Source organism: Panicum virgatum, chromosome 3K (assembly GCF_016808335.1).
Source record: "Panicum virgatum strain AP13 chromosome 3K, P.virgatum_v5, whole genome shotgun sequence".
Taxonomy (NCBI): domain Eukaryota; kingdom Viridiplantae; phylum Streptophyta; class Magnoliopsida; order Poales; family Poaceae; genus Panicum; species Panicum virgatum.
The window spans coordinates 605,559-617,232 of NC_053138.1; positions in this window are offsets into that span (position 1 = coordinate 605,559).

Consider the following 11,674-nt stretch of genomic DNA (forward strand, 5'->3'; position numbering starts at 1 on the left):
GACCAAGCGAACGATCACACCGCACGGTTGACAATTCACTCATCACAAGCAGGATAGAGTACTCAACATTCCTCAATCTCTCCCTTGATGAGTGCATTGTCAACACACCACAAACGAACCAAGAGAAGTGAAACCAGAGAACAACAAAGAAGCACGAAAGAGAAGAACTCAAGCAAGTGACGAAAAGCTCAGAAAGGCAAGAACAGTCACTTACTCAAGCAAAGATCGATCCCCTAAGACAAGGGCAAAAGCTCGACGCAATCAATCAAAAGCCAAAACATGACTCCTCAAAGACAGAGGTAACGCTCGACGCAGTCATGCAAGAAGCAGAGGGAAAACGAGGAAAACCAGGAGCCAAAACCAAAGCAGAAACTCCCCAAGCAAAGATTTTCCCTCTCAAAAGTGCAACTCTCCCAAAATGATACACTCTCAAAGCCCTGTGCACAACAAGTTTTTCAAAAAATCAAACAAGTCTCCCCCTTGTTCGATCACCTCTCTCAAAATTCTCCCCCTTGTTGGCACATGAACACATCAAGTCTAAAAAGACCTAAAGCTCCCCCTGAAGCTGAAACTCCCCCTGAACAGATGCTATGCAATGAATGCAATGCAGGAGGTGTATGTGAAAGCATTCAGGGATACAAAGATATGAGCAACATCTAGTCTCAAGCACGTGTGCATCCATAAACAGGACCTGCATCTATCTCAACAGGGTATATCAAATCAGTCTAGAGCTAGGCAAGTTCAGTTTAGGAGAAATAAAAGCATCACTCATGATCTAGCACTAACAGGTAGGGAATGGAAAGCAGTGCTAATCAAACTCATACAGGTGAGCCAAAGCAGCCAAAACAAGATGCCAACATTCATTTTTCAATCAAATTTATCTCAAGCAAATCTTAATGCCAGGGGTTGAAAGCTTGTCATGCTTCACTTAGCAACGAGTCCAAGCCTATGCCAAAAGACAATCAGAAACTTAAAATACTCGTTTCAGTCATGCACAGCCTTGCCCGGGTTCTCACAAGTGCAAAGTGAGTCGTCCCGAAAGTTCGATCAGTGCGACAAGCAATCCCACCTGGATCTTTTCAAACCATTTCAAGAGCAGTTCAAGCAATTTTATCAGATTTAAATCATTTCAAGTATGAATTACAGAACGAAAGGCTACACTAGCATGAATAAGATAGCAAAGCACATCAACACACCCTAACATGCTAGTAGCCAAAACAGGGTGATCATGTTTTCAGATTTTCAAAACAAAATAGCTTAACTCAGATGATGTCATATACACAGTGGAGCAAGCTATACATGATCAAATTTATCAACTTACACTAGCAGGCACTAGAAGATCATAGCAATGTATACAAGAATGCTAGTGCAAGTGAGTCAATGCAAAATGCAGACAAGTACAATTTACATGCACAATGCAACTACCAAACCTAGAAAACAAAGAGAAGCAAATAAAATCTACAAAGCTAACCAAAGAAAAGTCAGCAATCAAAAGGGGTAACAAACCCCAAGCTCCCCTCGCAAGCGAGCAAAGGTGTCCTGCTCTAGCGGTTTGGTGAGGATATCTGCGGTTTGCCTCTCAGAAGGGACATGGATCAGGTCTATGTGTCCTCTCTCATGGTTGTCTCGCAGGAAATGGAATCGGATATCTATGTGCTTGGTTCTGGAGTGTAGGACATGGTTCTTTGCAATGCTAATGGCTGACATGTTGTCTACAAAAATGGGAACACTACCGAAACTCAAGCCATAATCCTGCAAGGTTTGTTTCATCCAAAGTATCTGGGAGCAGCAGCTAGCAGCGGCAACATACTCAGCTTCTGTGGAAGAAAGCGCTACGCTAGCCTGCTTGCCAGAGGACCAAGACACCAAAGATGTACCGACAAATTGACAAGTGTCGGATGTCAACTTGCGATCCAACCGACACCCACCGAAATCGGCATCAGAAAAGCCCACCAAAACCAGAGAAGAATCCGCAGAATACCAAAGACAAAATTCAGGGGTGAATTTTAGATACCTGAAGATGCGTTTCACCACCTGCATGTGGGAGGTGAGCGGCAAAGCCTGATACCGCGCGCAGAGGTAGACACCGAACTGGATGTCCGGTCGCGTCGCCATCAAGTACAGGAGAGAGCCGATCATGCTCCTGTACTCCTTCTGGTCCACCGCCTCGCCGTCCAAGTCCTCATCAAGCGCCGTAGATGTGCTGATCGGAGTCGGCTGAGGAGACAAGTCACTCATGTCGAACTTCCGCAGCAAGTCGCTAGTGTACTTGGCTTGATGGACAAAAGTGCCCTGAGGAGTTTGCTTGATCTGCAGCCCGAGGAAGAACTGCAACTCGCCCATCATGCTCATCTCGAACTCCCTGGACATCTGCTCAGAAAACTTGGAAACAAGAGCGTGAGAAGAGCCACCAAAGATAATATCATCCACGTATATCTGAACTAAAAGAAAATCAGTGCCAGATCGCATGAGGAATAAAGTTTTATCAACACATCCCATTTTAAAGCCCTGAGCCAGCAAAAAGGTTTTCAATCTATCATACCAAGCTCTAGGTGCCTGTTTCAAATCGTAAAGAGCTTTCTGAAGTTTATAAACACGGTTTGGAAACTTGGGATCTTCGAAACCAGGGGGTTGCTTCACATAAACCTCTTCTTCGATAAAACCATTCAAGAAGGCAGATTTAACATCTATTTGGAAAACCTTAAAACCCTTGGAAGCAGTAAATGCAAGAAAGATTCGAATAGCTTCCAAATGAGCAACAGGGGCAAAAGTTTCCTCAAAATCAATACCCTTTTTTGGCAAAACCCCTGGGCAACAAGACGAGCCTTATTCCGAACAACCAAACCATCCTCACCCTACTTGTTTTTGAAAACCCACTTCGTTCCGATGGGATTACAAGCAAGTGGAGGCTCGACTAAAACCCAAACTTGGTTTCTTTCAAAATTTTCAAGTTCCTCATGCATGGCATTGACCCAATTAGAATCAGAAAGAGCGTGTTCAATATCTTTGGGCTCAAAAGAGGCAACAAACGCTGAATGAGCAAAGCCAGCGATACTTGTTACCTTGGACCTGGTGACTCGCTCGTTGAGATCACCTAGCATCTGTTGAGGTGGATGGCGGCGCTGAATGTGTCGCGGTGCTTCCCGTGTCGAAGTCGCCTCCTCCTCAACCAAAGCTGGTGCCTCCTCAGGTGCAGCTGGTGAAGCCTGAGTCACCTCCTCGAACAGCCCCCGTGAAGTAGACGTAGTCGGATCGGGGCCGTCGTCATCGTCCGAGCTCGTAGCAGAGATAGCTGGGTCCACAGCACGCGTGGTAGCCTCAGCATCGCCATCTGCAACTTCTTCCTCCTCATCTCCTGCAACTTCAAAGACAGAAAAATTGCACGGTGCAGTCTCGTCGAAAGTGACTTCACAAGTCTCTCTGACGATGTTAGTATCAATAATCAGCAAACGGTACGCTCTAGAGTGAGAAGCATAACCGAGAAAAATACCGTCAGACGAGCGAGACTCAAACTTATCAAGATTTCCATCTTTCAGCACAAAGCACCGGCAACCGAAAACTCTGAGATGGTCAACATGGGGCTGGCGTCCAAACCGCAACTCATAAGAAGTCCTGTGCATGAAAGCACGCAAGAAAATGCGGTTGGACACGTAATAAGCGGTGTTAACCGCCTCAGCCCAGTATTTGCGAGGAGTCCTATGCTCATCGAGCATCGTCCTCGCCATCTCAACCAGCGTCCGATTCTTCCGCTCTACAACTCCATTCTGCTGTGGAGTGTAGGGAGAATAATACTGGTGTTCGAGCCCTTGATCACTGCAAAAGGCGTCAAAACGAGCATTTTTGAATTCTGTGCCATTATCACTGCGAATCGCTCGCATGGCCTGGGGTAACTCGTTTTTCAACCTCAAGATCAAGTCTCGAACAAACTCAAAAGCCTCATCCTTGGTTCTCATGAAAAAGACCCAAGAATAACGAGAAAAATCGTCTACAATCATAAGAACGTACCACTTCCCACCAACAGACATCACCCTAGAAGGACCAACTGTGTCCATGTGCAGCAACTCTCCAGGGTGAGCGGTCATCACCTGATTAACAGGTGGATGTGAAGTAGCAATCATCTTCCCGTGGCGACACAGATGGCAAACAAGGTCCTTTTCAAACTTCAATTTGGGCAATCCTCGGATCAGGCTAAGTGAGCTCAGTCTCGACAACAAATCGAAGCTCAAATGCCCAAGTCTCCTATGCCACTTCCACAAATCAGAAGAAGGACCAGCCATCAAGCAATGAGAAGGGCCAAAAGGAGTTCCAGAGAAGTCAACCAAGAAAACTCGATCGCGAGGTGTAATCCGGCAGACCAAATCTCCTCTGGAATCAAGAACACGCGAACAGCCCTCCTTAAAGCGAACCTCAAACCCCTCATCAAGAAGTTGTGAAACAGAGAGCAAATTAAAGCCAAGATTCGAAACCAAAGCAACTTCTCTCAGGGTAAAGCGATCAGAAACTCGAACAGTGCCAAGTCCACGTACCTTTCCTCTTCCATTATCCCCGAACACAATGTACTCCTTTGAGCGCATCGGGGTGAGGCTGGAGAACCATTTGTCATTCCCGGTCATGTGGCGCGAACAACCGGAGTCCATGATCCACCTGTTCTCCAAGCCTCCGACCTGCACATCAGTAGTGAGACAAAGGGTGAGCAAATGTTTCAACACTGGGGTTAGCAAAGTGATAAGCAAACCAGTGTCGAGCCATTTGCTCTACAGAAGGGTTAGCAAAACCAGACAAAGCGTATCCCCCGTCCCGTCTACCGCGTGACTGACGAACACTACCGCGAGGAAAGCGTGGAGCCACAAAACCTCCTCCAAAGCCTCGGTCCCGTGGTCCATAGCCGTACTGAAAACGACCAGGAGCACGACCGGCAAAGCGACCACCCGCTGGAGCACGGTAACCACCACCGTCTCCCTGACCTCCACCTACACGGCGCGCCCTAGCATCTCGCCTATCACCACGCCGAGAAGGACCATGCACCCGAGCAGAGTACATGTCCGCGTTCCGTCTCTCCTGCTCTTTCCTCACAGCCCGCTTCCTCCTGAAGCAAAACTCCTCCAGGTGACCTTCCCTGTCACAGAACTCGCAGTGGTACCTCACCTCACGCTTGGGAGGTGGAGGCCTAGCCTGCGGACGGGGAGGAGCAGCCCTCTTCTTTTGGGCAACCTGGGCTGTGGCAGCAGGGAGCGTGTCGAGGGGGTTCCTCAGTGCATTGGGCTTTGGAACCCAAACCTGCTTCTGCGGAGGTGCTTTCGGTGGTTCTTTAAGCACACCATCCGCGGGGTCAACAAGCGAAGGCTGTGTGCTCGTGTTAGCAGTGTTTCCAGCAGCCTTGCCAATCTTACCATACAACCTGTCAAAGTCTGACTTCGTGTATGTGTAACCGACCCCAAACCCATCACCACGCTTAAACTGCTTAATCATCATGCCCAACTGCGGCTCACTGCTTGAAATCCAACTCAGAATCGTCCTAAGGTATGTGTTCTCATTCTCCAAGTTGGCTTTCTCTACCGCAAGACTATCTAAATCAGGGATCAAACCAGGGCAAACAGAGTAGTCAATAGGTGGGCTAGACTCTACGACCTTAGTCTTTCCAAAAGACTTGATCAAAGCGTTCTTCTCCTCTAGCTCCAACCTAAGCGTGGGACAAATCTTACAAGCGCCAAGCAAAGCAGGCCTAGATCTAAGCTCCTCTAGTTCACAAACAACAGTAGCAAACTTGGACTGCAAAGAAGCTAGATCTGACTTGAAGATAGGACACTCATCGCATTCAAGCACATCACTAACAATGGGAGCGTCCTTGACAAGTTCAAGCTCATGCTTGGCCTTGGCTAGCTCGTGAGACACGTCAGAAAGCGAAGTCTTAGCAACATCTAAGTTCGCGACATTCTCATCATGCTTGGCACGGAGAGCAACAAGATCATTCATGTGAGATATGCAGCCAGCGCACTCATCCTCACTAGGTTTCTCCCTAGCACAAGCCAGCTCAGCCCTAAGCTTTCTACGCTCTCTGGCTGCTTCCTTAAGCAGCCTCTTCTAGTTGTCGAGAGCGGCGTACAACTCCCTAACCTCTGTATCAAGCAGGTCGATCGTGGAGTTTACCTCTGAATCGCTCTCGGATCCAGGAGAAGAGCCGGAGTGCGTCGGTGTAGCATGTCCACCCGAAGACGCACGAGCACCATTGGCTTCGCCCGCCATGGTGCAGAAGCTCTTGCGCCGACCGGCCGCCAAGCAAAGGCCGATGAAGCCGGTGGCTTCCTTGTCCCGCTTCTTCTTCTCTTGTCGTCGTCGTTGGAGGTCGGTGAAGAAGAGCAGTCGGTGTCGGAGTTCTTGTTGAGGTCGCTGAGCTGCGCCAGGAAGGCCTTCTCCCGCTTCTTGGCCTTGTACTGGAAGTGCTTCTTGAGCGACTCCTTGTCGAAGCGTCCTCCCCGGTCACGACTGCGGTGCTTGAGGCGCCGACGCTCCTTATTGGAGCCTCCCTCGTCGTGATTACGGTGGCGGTAGTAGTCGAAGGAGTTGTTCTGGCCACCGCCGGACTTCTTGGGACAATCGGCGACGAAGTGGTTCAGATCGCCGCAGTTGTAGCACCCGGGGTTCTTCTTCCTCTGCCTGTTGTGGTAGACGCGCTGGAACTTGCTGATCAGGAGGCACAAGTCATCGTCGCCCAGCGTCTCCAGCTGCTCATCTGAAACAGAAGGCAAAGAGGCAAGAGAAAAGCCAAGAGCAGAGTTAGCGTTAGAGCCTGATCCACCACCTGGGCTAGTCACAAGAGCGACACTCTTGGAAGGAGGGGCACCATTGAGCTTGGCTCGTGTCTGGTTATCCACCTCCGTGGCCTTGAGCTTGCTGAAAAGCTCGTTCACCGTCAGAGTCTCATAGCCAGCAGACTCAATGATGGTGTTCACCTTGAGATCCCACACAGAGAGATCAAGTGCGTAAAGCAACTTAAGGGCCTTCTCGTGCTCTGTGTACTCAAGGACACCAGCAGATCTGTTCGCATTGACTTTGTTCACAATCGACTGAAAACGACTGAACATCAAGTCAATGCTCTCACCCGGCTCCTGTGTGAAGTTCTCGTACTCACGCCGGTGAGTCTCGAACAGTCTGGCCTTCACCTGAGGTGTACCCTCGTGGTAGTTCTCAAGGCACGTCCAAATTTTGTGGGCTTCCTGAAAACCCTGGACGCGTGAGAACTCCGCACGAGAAACGCCAGCGAACAAGGCATTGACGGCCTTGGCGTTAGCCTCGTGCTGGGTCACCTGAAGAGGCGTGGCCCGAACAGCAAGCACCTCGTAAAGCTGGTTCGTGGTAATCTCCCAGACATCGGCTCCCATGCTCTGCAGGAAGGCTCTCATGCGGACCTTCCAGTATGCATAGTCCTCGCCGAAAAACACCGGGATCTTACCAAGACTCGCCATGGTCGTCGAGTGGTTTTTGAACTGGTTAAGGTACTGAAAACCTCAACCAAGCTCTGATACCAATTGAAGGACCGAAGCCGGCGACCAGAGGGGGGGTGAATGGGAGCCGATCAAAAATTCTTCGAAATTCGAATGGTCGGCCTATGTCCCAAAATCGCCCAAACCCTCAAGCGTTCTGACTAAAGTTTAGAGTAGCTATTGAAAAGCTAACCCAACACAAAAGGCCTCGAACGAGCGAGCGAAACCATGAAGCAAATCGGAAGCAAATCGGAAAAACTGCAGCACTGATCTGCCTGGACCGGTCTGACCGGTCGAGTCTATTCAAAATCCAACAGACCGGTCTGACCGATCGTGACTACCGGTCTGACCGGTGGCACCCAGAAAACCTCGAAAAACTTGGATTCAAACGGTGAATCTCGACCAAACGACCACGAAAATCGATGAAACTTGGGGGATTGCTTCGCCCCTACCCCGTGAACATATCCCTAAAAGATCTCGTCCTAAAGATCAACGAATCTTGAGAATTATGAGGGAGATCAAAAGGGATTGGGGTTTTCTCAAGAACTCAAGAAAACGAATTCGAACAAGCCAGTGAATCCAGAGGGTTTAGGACAGGTCTAGAAGCACGGAAATCACCGCAAAGAACTCGTGGACTCCTCGCAATCAAGTGCACCAAAAACGAAATCGAAATTTCATCAAACAAGGCACAAAACGAGGAGATGGATTGATTCAAACCGCCTAGAGGGCACGAGGAGGTTTGGGCCTCCTTTCCCAATCAAATCCACAAGAGTTCTCACACAAACAACATTCGAATCTACCCTAAAGAGATGAACAGGGGGAGAGAGACACAGGGGCGGCGGCCTGGAGAACAGAACAATTCAGGGACACAATACAAAAGCCGCAATTGACCTAACACAAGTGAAGGGGTATTTATACCCGAGGGACCGGTCAGACCGGTACGCTGGACCGGTCAGACCGGTTGGTTAGACCGGTCAGACCGGTTGGCCTGCAGCACCCCCTGTACACGATCTCATCCGACGACCGAGGTTCATTCTTGGGAACGAAGTCTTCTCCACGATGCCGCCGTCTTGATGAAGATCCAGTCCGCGGTTTTGGAGGGTCCGCGAAACCCGGGTAAGTGGCCGGTTTTGAGAAAACCGCCAAAACCTCACGCGCGGGAAGATTCCCACCTCCACGCCGTGGCCCTAGACGCCGTTCCCGCCTCGGCCTTCTGACGGCCCTAGACGCCGCCCGACGCCCATCACCTCCTCGCCCGCAGCGAGGCCCTAGACGCCGTCGACGCCCGTCGCCTCCGTCAGTCCCGAGACCGACGCCCGTGCCTCCACGACTTGGCGTCTTCAACCGCCGTCCGCCTCCTTGGTTTTGTGGCGCAAACCAAGAAACCCGCCTTCCGTCGCCGCTTGCGCCCTCGATCCAGGAGTGGACGCCACAGCTGCCGTCCGGTCCGAGCTCCGGTCCCGGCTGCCCTTCACCGCCGTCCACCGCACGGTCCATCGGCCACAGCACCTCCACGGCAGCTCCCCGTCGACACTCGACGCCCGTGTACCTGCAATCCAAAGACCAAGCTAACGATCACACCGCACGGTTGACAATTCACTCATCACATGCAGGATAGAGTACTCAACATTGCTCATGTTTATCTAAAGAGGCTGTACATGCAGAGCACTTGCCTTCTGTGCAGATTCAGTCAACTAGATCTCATGCATGATTATTCAATTAATTTGCTTGTTATTTTTCCTCCCGGATATCTTGAAATCTTCAGTGGTTCCATTTCGTTAACGTACATTCCAAACTGTACTAGTTTTTTTTAAAAAAAAAACTGAATTAGTATACTTTGAGTATGTTTTCCTGTCCAACAAGCAGCTTCAGCTGCATGCTAAATAGGAGTAAAGCAAACTGGTGTGTACGCATGGTATACATGAAGCTTTGCTTTCCTTTGAGATGAAGGAAAGAAAACAAACTTTCAGGTGGTGAGCAGGTCGACCACGATAAAAACTAATTAGGGTTGCTTGATTTCTTCTATAGCAGACTTCTGATGACTGCTAGTGCGCGCGCCCGTCCTTTCGGATCGTGGCGCAGTGTGCGTTCACATGACAAAGTGATCCAGACCAGCCTGTATATCGCCGCCGTCCTGCGTAAGCGAAATGCCACACAAGATTTCACTCAAGGATAATCCAACTTAGCTTTTATATATTTTTATTATGAGGATGTATATATACTCATTAAGGATCGATAGACACATGTACATAGGGATATGGTAACGGATCATAACCCTAACAGTCTTTTCATAATCCAACTTAGTTTTATATATTTTTAGCTCAAAATTATATAAGATAAGAGTCCGATCTTTTTTGGACCTATCTCTTAGACTAAATTTTGAGGCTCTTTTACCGTCCTTCATGTACACCTTGTAATTTTATTTTGTAGGAATACTAGCAAGTATAAGTTAAGTTCCCCTGGAAAATAGGAGTCAGGGTTACCAACGAATAGCTCTTCATGGTCAAATAAATTACTGCGTAGCCCTCTGGGATTTGAATTCCAATGCCCACTAGCTCCATCAATCCTATGGGGAAAAGGAACAATTCAAGGGGAGAAATTGAAAAAAAAAAACGTTTCCCAGGAGACCAAATTAAACGAACTTGCAAGAATCCCTTCAAGTCACCATAGAGAAAACTATTCCACAAAATTTGTATAGAAGAATCCTTCAAAAATGTTCGTAGGGAGCCTTGACCATATTGTAGGGACAGATAATAAAGAAAAAAATAACAAATAAGTGCCCGTAGTGGGGCTTGAAGAGCTTGTGCGTGTTCGTCCTAGGCCCTTTCATCGGCTTGTGTTTGTGAACAAAATCGAGCCCTGTATTTAGCCCAGTCCACGTCGCCCACAAACAAATCTAGTAGACCACAGCCCAAAGGCACAAACAGGCTGAAATGCACCACGGCTCACTTGCAGGGGTCAGCAGGCCCAACCCACCAGGCTTCACGTTCATGCGTCAAAACCATGTCAACTAAACTACTCAAAGTATAATACTTATTACTCCATCCATTCCAAATCGTAGTTTATTTTAGTAAATCTAGAAATACAATTTCTTGTTATGCACGTAGATATACACTATATATGTTTAGATAGATAGGAAAAACTATACATTTAGATTTGTCAAAACGACCTACAATTTAAAATTTAAAATGGGAGTAGTAGTATTGATTTACTCATAACTCATTACAACACTACACATAGATGAAACATACATTTTGAGGCATACCAAAGCCAAACTGTTTCTGAAAAAGTAAAGTATGTGTAAAATCAATACTAGCACATCTCAAGATAGAAAAAGTAAAGTATGTGTAAAATCTACCTAACAGACAAACAGTAGTTGGATATTATCAGAATGACCAGGCAAATCTGTACAACAAATCGATTGTGCTGGTACACACTCTTTTGTCTATAACGGAGCTCCAATCCCTTTCTTCTCGTCGTTCAGCACAAATGTGCCTTGAATGCGAGTGTCAAGAAGCAACTCAGGCAAATCACTCCGTCGCTCAATGGGGATAAGTAGGTTGGGTACTGGGTCCCACTAGTTGAGACCAGAGACATGAATGTCGCCTCCCACTCCGACAGGTACAAACTCCACTAGGCACTTCGACATGCACCAAGAGCACCCATCATATATGCTTCTTCCTCCTCAAAAATTATCACAAGAAATGCAAGTACTTGATGCATCTCAAATGACTGACCAGCAACAATGTTCTCAGCAGAGCACCCCTGCTGCTGGACCACTGCTTGCTGCCGCAAAACCGTCAACCTTCATCAAAACCACTTAACCAGTTAACTGTTACTTGTAGGAGTTGATGTGTCTGCCCACTGAAAACTGGCTTGCACAGGGGCTTCTCTCTGGTTGATGACTGGCACTGAAAGAATTTATGTTCGGGGACTGTGGCATAGCTGAGGATCCCCAGTCGCATGGATCCCCAACTTTGTTGTACTCGTTTCATCATTTGAGCTTAGGATGTGTTTAGTTCGCGGAAAAGTTTGGATTTTGGTACTGTAGCACATTTTGTTATTATTTGACAATTAGTGTTCAATTATAGACTAATTAGGCTTAAAAGATTCATCTTGTATCAAACAGTTATACTGTGTAATTAGTTATTTTTTTAACTGCATTTAATGCTCCATGCATGTGTCCGGAGATT